We start from the raw sequence: 9,455 nt of genomic DNA, 5'->3' as shown, positions 1-9,455 counted from the left end.
CATCGGACGAAGAGCCCCGGTCGAGGTTGGCTTGCGCGACTTCCGAAGGCATTTGGAATAAAGCTCGATGGAACGGTATCAGGGCGGACGGGGCTTCCACCTGAGTGTTGGTCGACCCTTTGTTCTGGCCCCATATTGAGAGCTGCTCCGGCCGGTCGTCTGGTGCCACCCGACCGCCCGATGCCGACGTTGCCTGTTGCGCTATCCGATCCGCTTGAGCCTTTTGCTGTTGCTCGACTATCTTGGTTGCTCGCGCTTGGATGAGTGCGTCGAGCTCTTCGGGGGAGAGTGTCACCATGAGTTGGCATCCAGCTTCTTCCATCTTCTTTGCTCGGATTCAGGTGCGTTCCCACAGACGGTGCCAATTTGATCCTGTCCGAGCGATGAGTCAATGGACACTGGGGACGTGGTGCTCTCCGCTGTCTTCGACTGATGAGGTGGATCTCCTGCGAACCTACAAAGAAGCCGAGCCGGGAGGGGTTCCCCGGCGACGACCCTCCGACGCTCAAGTCAGGCAGTGAAGAAGAAGAGGAACGAAGTAACGCGACTGTGGCTATAGTGATGAGAATCGCATACCTCCGTCGAAGTCGGGGGTCCTTATATAGGACCCCGGGGAGGCACGGGCACACTTCTCGATGCGTGCATGCTTCCCCAAACATACCTCAGTAGGATTGTGTCAGAAAAGCATGCCTGACGCCATTCCGCAATCGTTCGAGCATATCCCGGATGTGACGGTGGAAACTTCTACCGTACGATATTCTGTCCGCTCCGGCCACCGACCATGCTGTTTGTCGGCGACAGGTGTCTCGTGGATGAAGTTACCAATTGTCTTTTTTATCTCCTTGCACTCTTACCTGTTCTCGAGCTGAGTGGACCATCCGCTCGGCGCTCATGGCCTCCGGGAATGCGCGTACCTCGGCCCGGGCGGGGAAGCCCTGCTCACGTGCTCGGATGGAATTGCGCCTTATTGTCCTGTGGCTCGGCCGAGCGTCCTGTCCGGCCGACCCATAGACTCTTTTACCTTGAGCATCGGAAACCCGACCCCTGGTCGGGCTATCTTTCGTCCGGTCCGGGAGACCCCTGGCCGGATGTCCGGCCGGCCGGATGTCCGGCCGGCCGGATGCACGACCGGATGCTCGGTCAGCCCGGTACTCCGCTCGGCACGACATCTGTCCGCTCGGCACGACCTCTGTCTGCTCGGCACGACCTTGGGGTTGATCTTCTTGACCATTGACCTCCACGTGTTGTTGACCTCCCACCAACGAGTGATCTCCCGTTCTTACCATCGGATCATCTACTCTATCTAATTAGATAAGGTTTAGTTGTGATTGTAATAATATTAATCAATCAAATTAATTTTTTATTCTTTAAATAATCCAATTGGCCCAAATAAGAAATTACTAACAAATAAAGTCTTGTTTTTTATCCAATCAAGCACACAGTCTAAATATTGTTTTAATATTGTATTCATAAAGTTTTAATATTGTTTCCATTTTAATAGATATGGTTTAAAATAAATTTAAATAATGATAAATCTAAATATTAAATTATTTTTTAGCTTTTAATTTGATTTATTTTTAAAACTAAAGGTATCTAATAAACTATATTGTTATTTTAAAGTTCATTGAAACCTCGATTTTAATATATAGAAGAATGATATTTTGCATCTTTATATGAGCGTATGTGGGTTACGTCCGATGTGCGCGATCTAATAAGGTCAAAATCAATTTTTTAATCACTTTCTCATTTGCATGCAACTCTCTTCTCTCTCCTACATATAAGGTGATACTGGTTTTAACAAACCAACACAAGGTGGAGATGTTCTTTAAAGACGAACACCAACGTGTTGGTGCTAGTCTTTAAAGAACACGTTAGAGCTGATCTTTTAAGACTAGCTCCAACAGTTGATGCTAGTTTGTACAAATCAGCTTCAACGTATTGGTGCTAGTCTTTAAAGACCAGTTACAATAGTTGGTGCTAGCATAAATCAGCAAATCAACACAATGTTGATGTTGATTTATACAAAATAGCTCTAATGTACTGCTGTTAAAGACCAACACCAATGTATTGGTGCTATTCTTTAAAGATCGACACGTTGGAGCTGGTCTTTAAAGACTAGCTCCAACAGTTGGTGTTGGTATAAACTAGCACCAAATTTATACAAACTAGTACAAACCAACTCCAATGTACTGGTCTTTAAAGACCAACTCCAATAGTTGATGCTAGTTTGTACAAACTAGCACTATATTGGAGCTGATTTGTAGAAACTAGCTCCAACTGCTAATCTTTATAGACTAGCACCAACGTGCTGGTGTTGGTCTATAAAGACCAGCATGTTGGAGTTGATCTTGAAAGACTAACTCCAACAGTTGGTGCTGGTATAAATTAGTACTAATTGTTGGTATTGATTTGTACGTCAGAACTGGTTTGTAGAAACTGGCTCCAACGTATTAATGTTGGTCTTTAAAGACCAGCACGTTAGTGCTGGTCTCCACCTTGGTGCTGTTTTGTAAAAATTAGCACCGCCTTACATATAGGAGAGAGAATAAAGTTGCATGTAGATGAGAGAGAGATTAAAAAGAATAATTTTGGTCGCATTAGATCACACACGTCAAACATTATCCATAGATGCTCACATAAAGGTGTGCAGGATATTGTGCTTCTATATGTGTGATATTTTCAATGGATATGCTGCGCGATTTTCACTGTATATATATATATATATATATATATATATATATATATTAAAAAGTATACTGTAGCAATGATGAACATTAAATCGGTGCTGTAATAGCTACAGAACCATAGTTGCTACAATATAATTGTGATTTGTTTAATTACATTGTAGCAACTACGAATCCGTAACTACTACAACATTAAGTCTGTGTTGTAGTAGGTATGGAACCTTAGCTGATACAACATAATTGAACAAATCACAACTATATTGTAGCAACTACGATTCTATAGTTACTACAATCCATTGCCAAGCAACTCGATCCATAGTTTCAAAGACTTCCGAGCGGCTTTCCTGCATCACTTCGCCAACAGTCGCCGACACTAGAAGACGAGTGTGAATCTATTCTCACTGAAATAGGGGCTCCGAGAGGCATTAAGGGTCTATATTCAGCGCTTCAATCAGGTAGCGATGGACATCCCGATAGTCTCCTCGGACGTGTTGGTGAACGCCTTCACCCAAGGGCTCACCGAAAGGAGAGTTTTTTCAATCGCTCATTCGGAGGCCGCCGAGGGACTTTGGCCACCTACAAAAGAAGACCAATAAATACATCAACGTGGAAAAAGCTCAGGCGGCAAGGAAGAAGGAGACACCCACTGAGGGCGTATGAGTGTTTGAACGGCGACAACCAAGCAGTCATCAACTCCCCAAGGGGCCTCGGTCAGGAGAAGCCCCACCACACTAGCCAAGGACACATGCCATGCAGCACATGGTCGCCGCTTGTCCAAAGGCTGCAAAAGGTAAAATATGGATGCCTATGTTCTGCTCCTTTCACTAGTCAGTGATGCACAACATCCGAGACTGCTATAACCTAGCAGCTAGCAGGTCATCCTTGCGGGGATATCATCATCGATCCCCATCACTCGATCGACGACAAAGGTGTCGATCAACCGTCCGAAGGGAAGAAGAAAGGACAACAATAGAATCACACCACCATCAGCCTCAGCGTGGGAGAAATTGAAGTCCCGTCCGATTCTCTGTCGAGCGGAACAAATTGTCGGCACGGGAGGAAGAGAACCGAAGTAACACAGCTTGGGGAGAAATAAGAATGACCGCTAGTGAGCCGATCGACGAAGATTCTAACCGAGCAAGGAAGTCGCATGCTCGGTAACTTAAGATCCACATTGTTGGCTGCAACAAGGAGATCTGCAGCAAGGAGATAGCTGAAGGACCCGAAATCAATTTCAGCCCAAGTGATTTAGAGGGAGTGGAAACTCCTCACAACGATGCATTGATTATCCGAGCAGTAATCGACAATTATACAATCCATCGAACTTTTGTTGATACAGGGAGCTCTGTCAACATCATATTCAAAAAAGCGTTCAATTAGTTATAAATTGACCGAAGTGAGCTGCTGCCCATGACGACCCCGCTCTATGATTTCACGGGCAACGAAGTATTTCCAATCGGACAGACCAAGCTGTCCATCTCACTCGGCGATGAGCCCCTGAAGAGGACAAGAACCACAAACTTCATTGTGGTAGACGTACCGTCATCCTACAACGTTATCTTAGGCCGACCGACCCTTAATGAGTTCCGAGCAATAGTGTTCACTTATTGCCAGAAGATTAAATTCCCGGTGGACGACAAGGTAGGAGAAGTCAAAGGTGACCAATTGGCCGCTCGGCGATGCTACGTCGAGATGGTTAGATCAGAAGTGCGGGCCGCTCGAAAAAATGCGCACATGGAGGTGAACACCATCATTGAGAAGCCTCCTATGTTGGTTTATGAAGAAAAGGAGAAGGTCTAGATCCACCCAAGTCGGTTAGAAGCAATCACCTTCATCGTCGCCGATCTGGATGATGAGAAAAAGGTAGAGTTGTCTGCCTGTCTTAGGCGGAACCATGATGTGTTCGCCTAGTCGACCCACGAGCTCTCGGAATCTCGTCGAGCGTCGCCCAACACAAGCTTCATATCCGATCAGACTTCTAGCCCATGAAGCAACAGAAAAAGGACTTCATCGCAGAACATAACCTGATCATCCGGGCAGAAATAGAGAAACTACTAGAGGCCGATCACATCCGGGAAGTCCAGTTCCTAAGCTGGCTCGCTAATGTTGTGCTGGTATCTAAGCCGGGCAACAAATGGTGGGTGTGCATCAACTTCCACAATTTGAATAAGGTGTGTCCGAAGGATTTCTATCCACTGCCCCGGATAGACTAGGTAGTGGACTCTACGGTGGGCTGCTAGCTAATCTGCATGCTCGACGTGTATCAAGGCTACCACCAAGTGTCGCTCGCCAAAAAAGATTAGCAAAAAGTTAGTTTTATCACAATCGATGGAACGTTTTGCTACAACGTCATGCCATTCGAATTGAAGAACGTCAACGCCACCTACTAGAGGCTCATGAACAAGGTGTTTCATAAGCAAATCAGCCGTAACTTGGAGGTATACGTCGACGACATATTAATAAAGTCAATCCGAGCTGTTATTCTGTGTGCTGATATCGAAGAAACATGTTGAACCTTGAGAACATACGGGATGAAGCTGAACTCGAGCAAGTGTCTGTTCAACGCTAAGAGTGGACGTCTCCTCGGATATATCGTCTCTGAATAGGGTATCAAGGCGAATCCGAGTAAACTGAAGGCACTACAAGACATGTCCCTGTCCTGCAACTTGAAGGAGGTCTAACGATTGACCGGATGGATCACCACACTGTCCAGGTTCATCTCTAAGTCATCCGACCGAAGTCATCTGTTCTTCAAGATTCTGCGCCGAGCTATAAAGTTTCAATGGGACGCGGAGTGCGATCGGGCGTTAGAAGAGATCAAGAAATACCTAAACTCATTACCTGTATTAGCTAAGCCGAGCGTTGGAGAGCCATTCTGGATCTATTTGTCCACCACCGAGTATGCAGTTGGTTCGACATTAGTAAAGTAAAACAACCCTGAACAGTAGCCCATCTATTTTTTGAGCCATATATTGAAAGATATAGAGCCCCGCTACACCTGTCTTGAAAAGTTGACTTATGCGCTGGTGTTAGCCGCTCGGAGACTTCGCCCGTACTTCCTGGCTCACTCGATTATCGTGATGACCAATAGCGCCCTAGAAAGAGTCCTTCTCAACCCAAAGGCATCTTATGTAACACCCCAAATTTCATGATTTGGAGTCCTAAAGACCTTATTAAAATCTAGAAATGTTTTAGAAAAATTCTAGAGATTTTTAGAAATTTTTTAGAGTATTTTTATGTAATTTTTGGAGGTCGTTTGATATTTTTACCAAAAGAAAGAAGTTTTAAAAAAAAGAAAATGTCCAAGCTGAGGCTTGAACCGGCAACCCCTGACCCGAGCAAAACCCGGCTAACCAACTGGGCTAGCAGTTGTTACTTAATCAAATAAAGGGAGAATTCTATTTAAGTAGTAGAAGTTAATAACAAGAAATAATAGGGAGAAAAATGGTTGCAGCCGGGATTCGAACCCGCGACTCCAACCATGAGCCAAGCCGCGGCTGACCAAGTGCTCCAGCCGTCGGTTCTGTTTAGAAAAGGTAGGAAAGTTATTTAAGTTAACAGAATTTGGGGAAATTAAAGGGGGAACTTAGGTGTTAATTACCATAACCCGAAACCTTTTCCCTAAACCTAATTTTCCTCTCCTTCCTCTCTCCCGACGGCGTTTCTCTTCTCACGCGAGCAGCAGCGATTCTTTTCTCGGGCAGAGAACAAAGTCGCGGCTAGGGCATAGTTTTCCAGCGGCCGGCCAAGGTTCATCCGAGAGCTCTTCGCCTTCCCGAGATCCTCTCATCGAGAAGAAGCTATAGGCGCAAGGAGAGGCCGGGAAACTCGAGCCAGCCGAAACCCTAGAAGTTCTCCTCCTCCGGTTGTGAGACCAAGAAGCCAAGTAAGACGCTACTCACCTGCAGTAGGATAGTTTCGAGTCCTTGTTCCTTTCCATTTCGAATTTCCTGTGAAGATTGGGGTTTAGGGCTTACTGCCGTGAGTTGTTAAGAAAGAGGGAAAGGGTTTTGTTTTTTTATTGGATTAGATTCTGAACCTTGCTTATTCCTGTTTTCGAATTATACTGTGAAGTTTTGTTTAGCACAACAATTCATTTCTTTTGAAATTTTTGCTGTGAGTTCAGAGGTTAGGCATATGAATTCGATTTAGTTGAGTTTTCCAAGTTGTAACATAGTTCTAGCATTCTGGATAAATAAGATGAGTTACTGGTTTATAGATTGCCCTGTATAGGTTCAAGTCGTGAATCAGTTTCATATAGGATTCTGTTCTGAGCTTTCAGCAAGCTTAATTTGGTTAGTTGGAAGGGATACAAGCCTTAGATTCCTGCTGCTAGGCTATGAATAAGAAAAGTTCAGTATAATTAGCATGTAGTTCTATTTTTGGTGGATTTCTGTCGAAGGGTTATGCTTTTGTTCCCTTACCGTAGCACTAAACAGAGAATGCTTGGGTTCGATTGTGTTATGTAATAGGTGTGAACAACTTTAGTTATGGAAACATTCAAATGGATTTTAGTAGCTATATTAGACCCTCCTTTGTCAATTCTGTAACATAAGGGTAGACCTGGTGTTATTAATGTTTTTTTGACATGCAGATTTAGATTCCTTTGCAGTGCAGATTTTCGTTTAGTATTTCAGCTTCAGCTTCAATCTGCAGGTTTAGATTTCAGTTGAACAACCCTTATGTTTTCCTTATTACCCTACTACTTGTTCAGATTTAGATTTAAGTCTTCATTCTGTGGATTTAGTTTCCGGTTTGAGCTTACGGTTTAGTAAACCGGTTTAGTTCATGTTGTAACATGTTTAAAGATCTCTACTGCTCTATAAAAGTATAAGTTTTACAAGGGTATTAAGCTTTAACAGATTTCTTTGTGTTGAATAGCTATGTTGTAGCATTTGATTTCTCTGGTTGTTTGTGACTTTAAATAGGTTTAGTTTTGTGTTGAATAACTAAGCATGAACAACCCCTTTAGAGCTACAAGTGTAGATTTTTAGTTAATATTCTAACACAGATTTTTATCGAGCTTACAAGCGTAGATTTTATTAAGTTTGACATGCAGATTTTGTTAAAGCTTATGGTATGCAGCATTTTGATTAGCTTAGTATGCAAATTATTTTGTTAAGATGGCATGTAGATTTATTTCTGTTTAAACTACAGTTTTAGAACTTCTCAAGTATAGCAGTTTCAGTTGTTATAGCATCCAATCTTAGTTTGTTTAAGTATTCCCTTTCAGTTTGTTTAAGCATTCACTCTTAGTATGTTTAAGTGTGGAATTTCAGTTTATCTAAGCATTTCAAAGTTAGAATTAGCTTAAACATTTCAGTTTCTTTTTTTAAAGAAGTATTCTTTTAGAAGTATTAACAATTATAAGAAAGATAAAGAAAATAAAGAAAAGGTCAAGGCTTTAAGTAGATCCCGAAGTCAAGACTTTAGGGATTTTGGCACACAAGGTGCTAAAGAAAGTGCCGAGGCATTATATATTAGAAGTATTAAAAGATAACAAGTATTTTACTTTTATCAGTGGCACTGTACTAGACTCTCAGTAGTCCTTGGGCTGGGCTCCCATAGTCGGTCCCTAGGTTTAGATAACTTAGTATGCAGGACTCTCAGTAGTCCTTGGGCTGGGCTCCCATAGTCGGTCCCTAGGTTTAGATAACCTAGTAAACCCTACTAGATTCGGGACCAGCTATCTCGGGTCTAGTTAGGGATGCGCGCATAGCAAGTATAGTTGCCGGGTCCAAGAAGAAGTTGATTATTATTTTGAAGTATTATAAGTATACGTTTTTGAACGAGCAAAATGAGTTTTACATAAACATAACGTATTAAAGATTAAGTTAGAACAAATGAAATAAGTTTCATATAGTTCTGAAAATCAGTAAGTTTAGTTCTTTATTCTACCATGTTTATGAGTAGTTTTCATGTTTACCTATTAGATGAGTAGCATGATTAGCTATTAGAATTACATGAGTAGATTCCTTAGCTTTTTTTTGCTATTAGTTTGACATGAGCAGTTATGTTTATGCTTTATTTCTTTTTAGAGCATATGGTTTCTAGTTCTTTTCGTATACATGCACATTCGTGATTTTGTGAGTTAGATAGCGCTTACTAAGCAAATTTTGCTTATAGATTGCACTTCCTCTTACTGCAGATACAGGAAAGGAAAAGATATAGAAAGGAAGGCGACAAGGAGGTGTTCGAAGGATGTGTGATGCCAGGACTATGGAAGCCTTGGGACTAGGAAAGAAGTTTTATTGTAGTTTCCATTGTCTTTTGCTATGTTAGGAGTATTTGAGATAGTATTTGTTATTTTGATATGATTAGAACATTGTAGAAGAATTGTAATCTCGTGTGATGATTTTTGGTGTTGTTTTCTTTATTTTGGATTTATTATACTGCGTCATTGATTGATATGTGTTCCAGCCATTTGTGGCTGAGTATATATTGCATGTATTGTTGAATATGGTCACCGGTACAGGGGAGACTCTGTCGAAATTTTTCGGTAGGGTTTTCATGTGATTTTTTAATCATACCGGTTAAGTAGAGTTAGTAGTTAAGTAACGGTCATCCTTAGAGAGTAGTAGTAGTAAGAAGGGTGGTCGTTACATCTTAGCGACTGATCAAATGGACAACCGAACTAAGCGAATTTAATATTCAATATCAACCTTGAATGGCGATCAAAGCTCAAGCCTTGGCTGATTTCGTCACGAAAGTCCAGAACGCCGAGCCAGAAGCAACTTGGAGGATATATGTTGATGGTTCATCCACCCGACT

The 9,455-nt window shown here is 42.4% G+C and overlaps 1 long non-coding RNA gene across 1 annotated transcript; it reads left to right on the top strand.

Annotated features, from left to right (window-relative positions):
- Positions 1–6,306: 6,306 nt before the first annotated feature.
- On the top strand, positions 6,307–8,871 carry LOC122053514. The gene is made up of 3 exons (XR_006132214.1): positions 6,307–6,570; positions 7,279–7,340; positions 8,833–8,871. It is a non-coding gene; the product is annotated as an uncharacterized LOC122053514 (long non-coding RNA).
- The last annotated feature ends 584 nt before the right edge of the window (positions 8,872–9,455 follow it).

This window comes from Zingiber officinale, chromosome 3A (assembly GCF_018446385.1).
Source record: "Zingiber officinale cultivar Zhangliang chromosome 3A, Zo_v1.1, whole genome shotgun sequence".
In the NCBI taxonomy this organism is placed as follows: Eukaryota; Viridiplantae; Streptophyta; class Magnoliopsida; order Zingiberales; family Zingiberaceae; genus Zingiber; species Zingiber officinale.
Note: the sequence above shows the minus strand (reverse complement) of the source record. Positions and strands in the feature narration are given on the sequence as shown.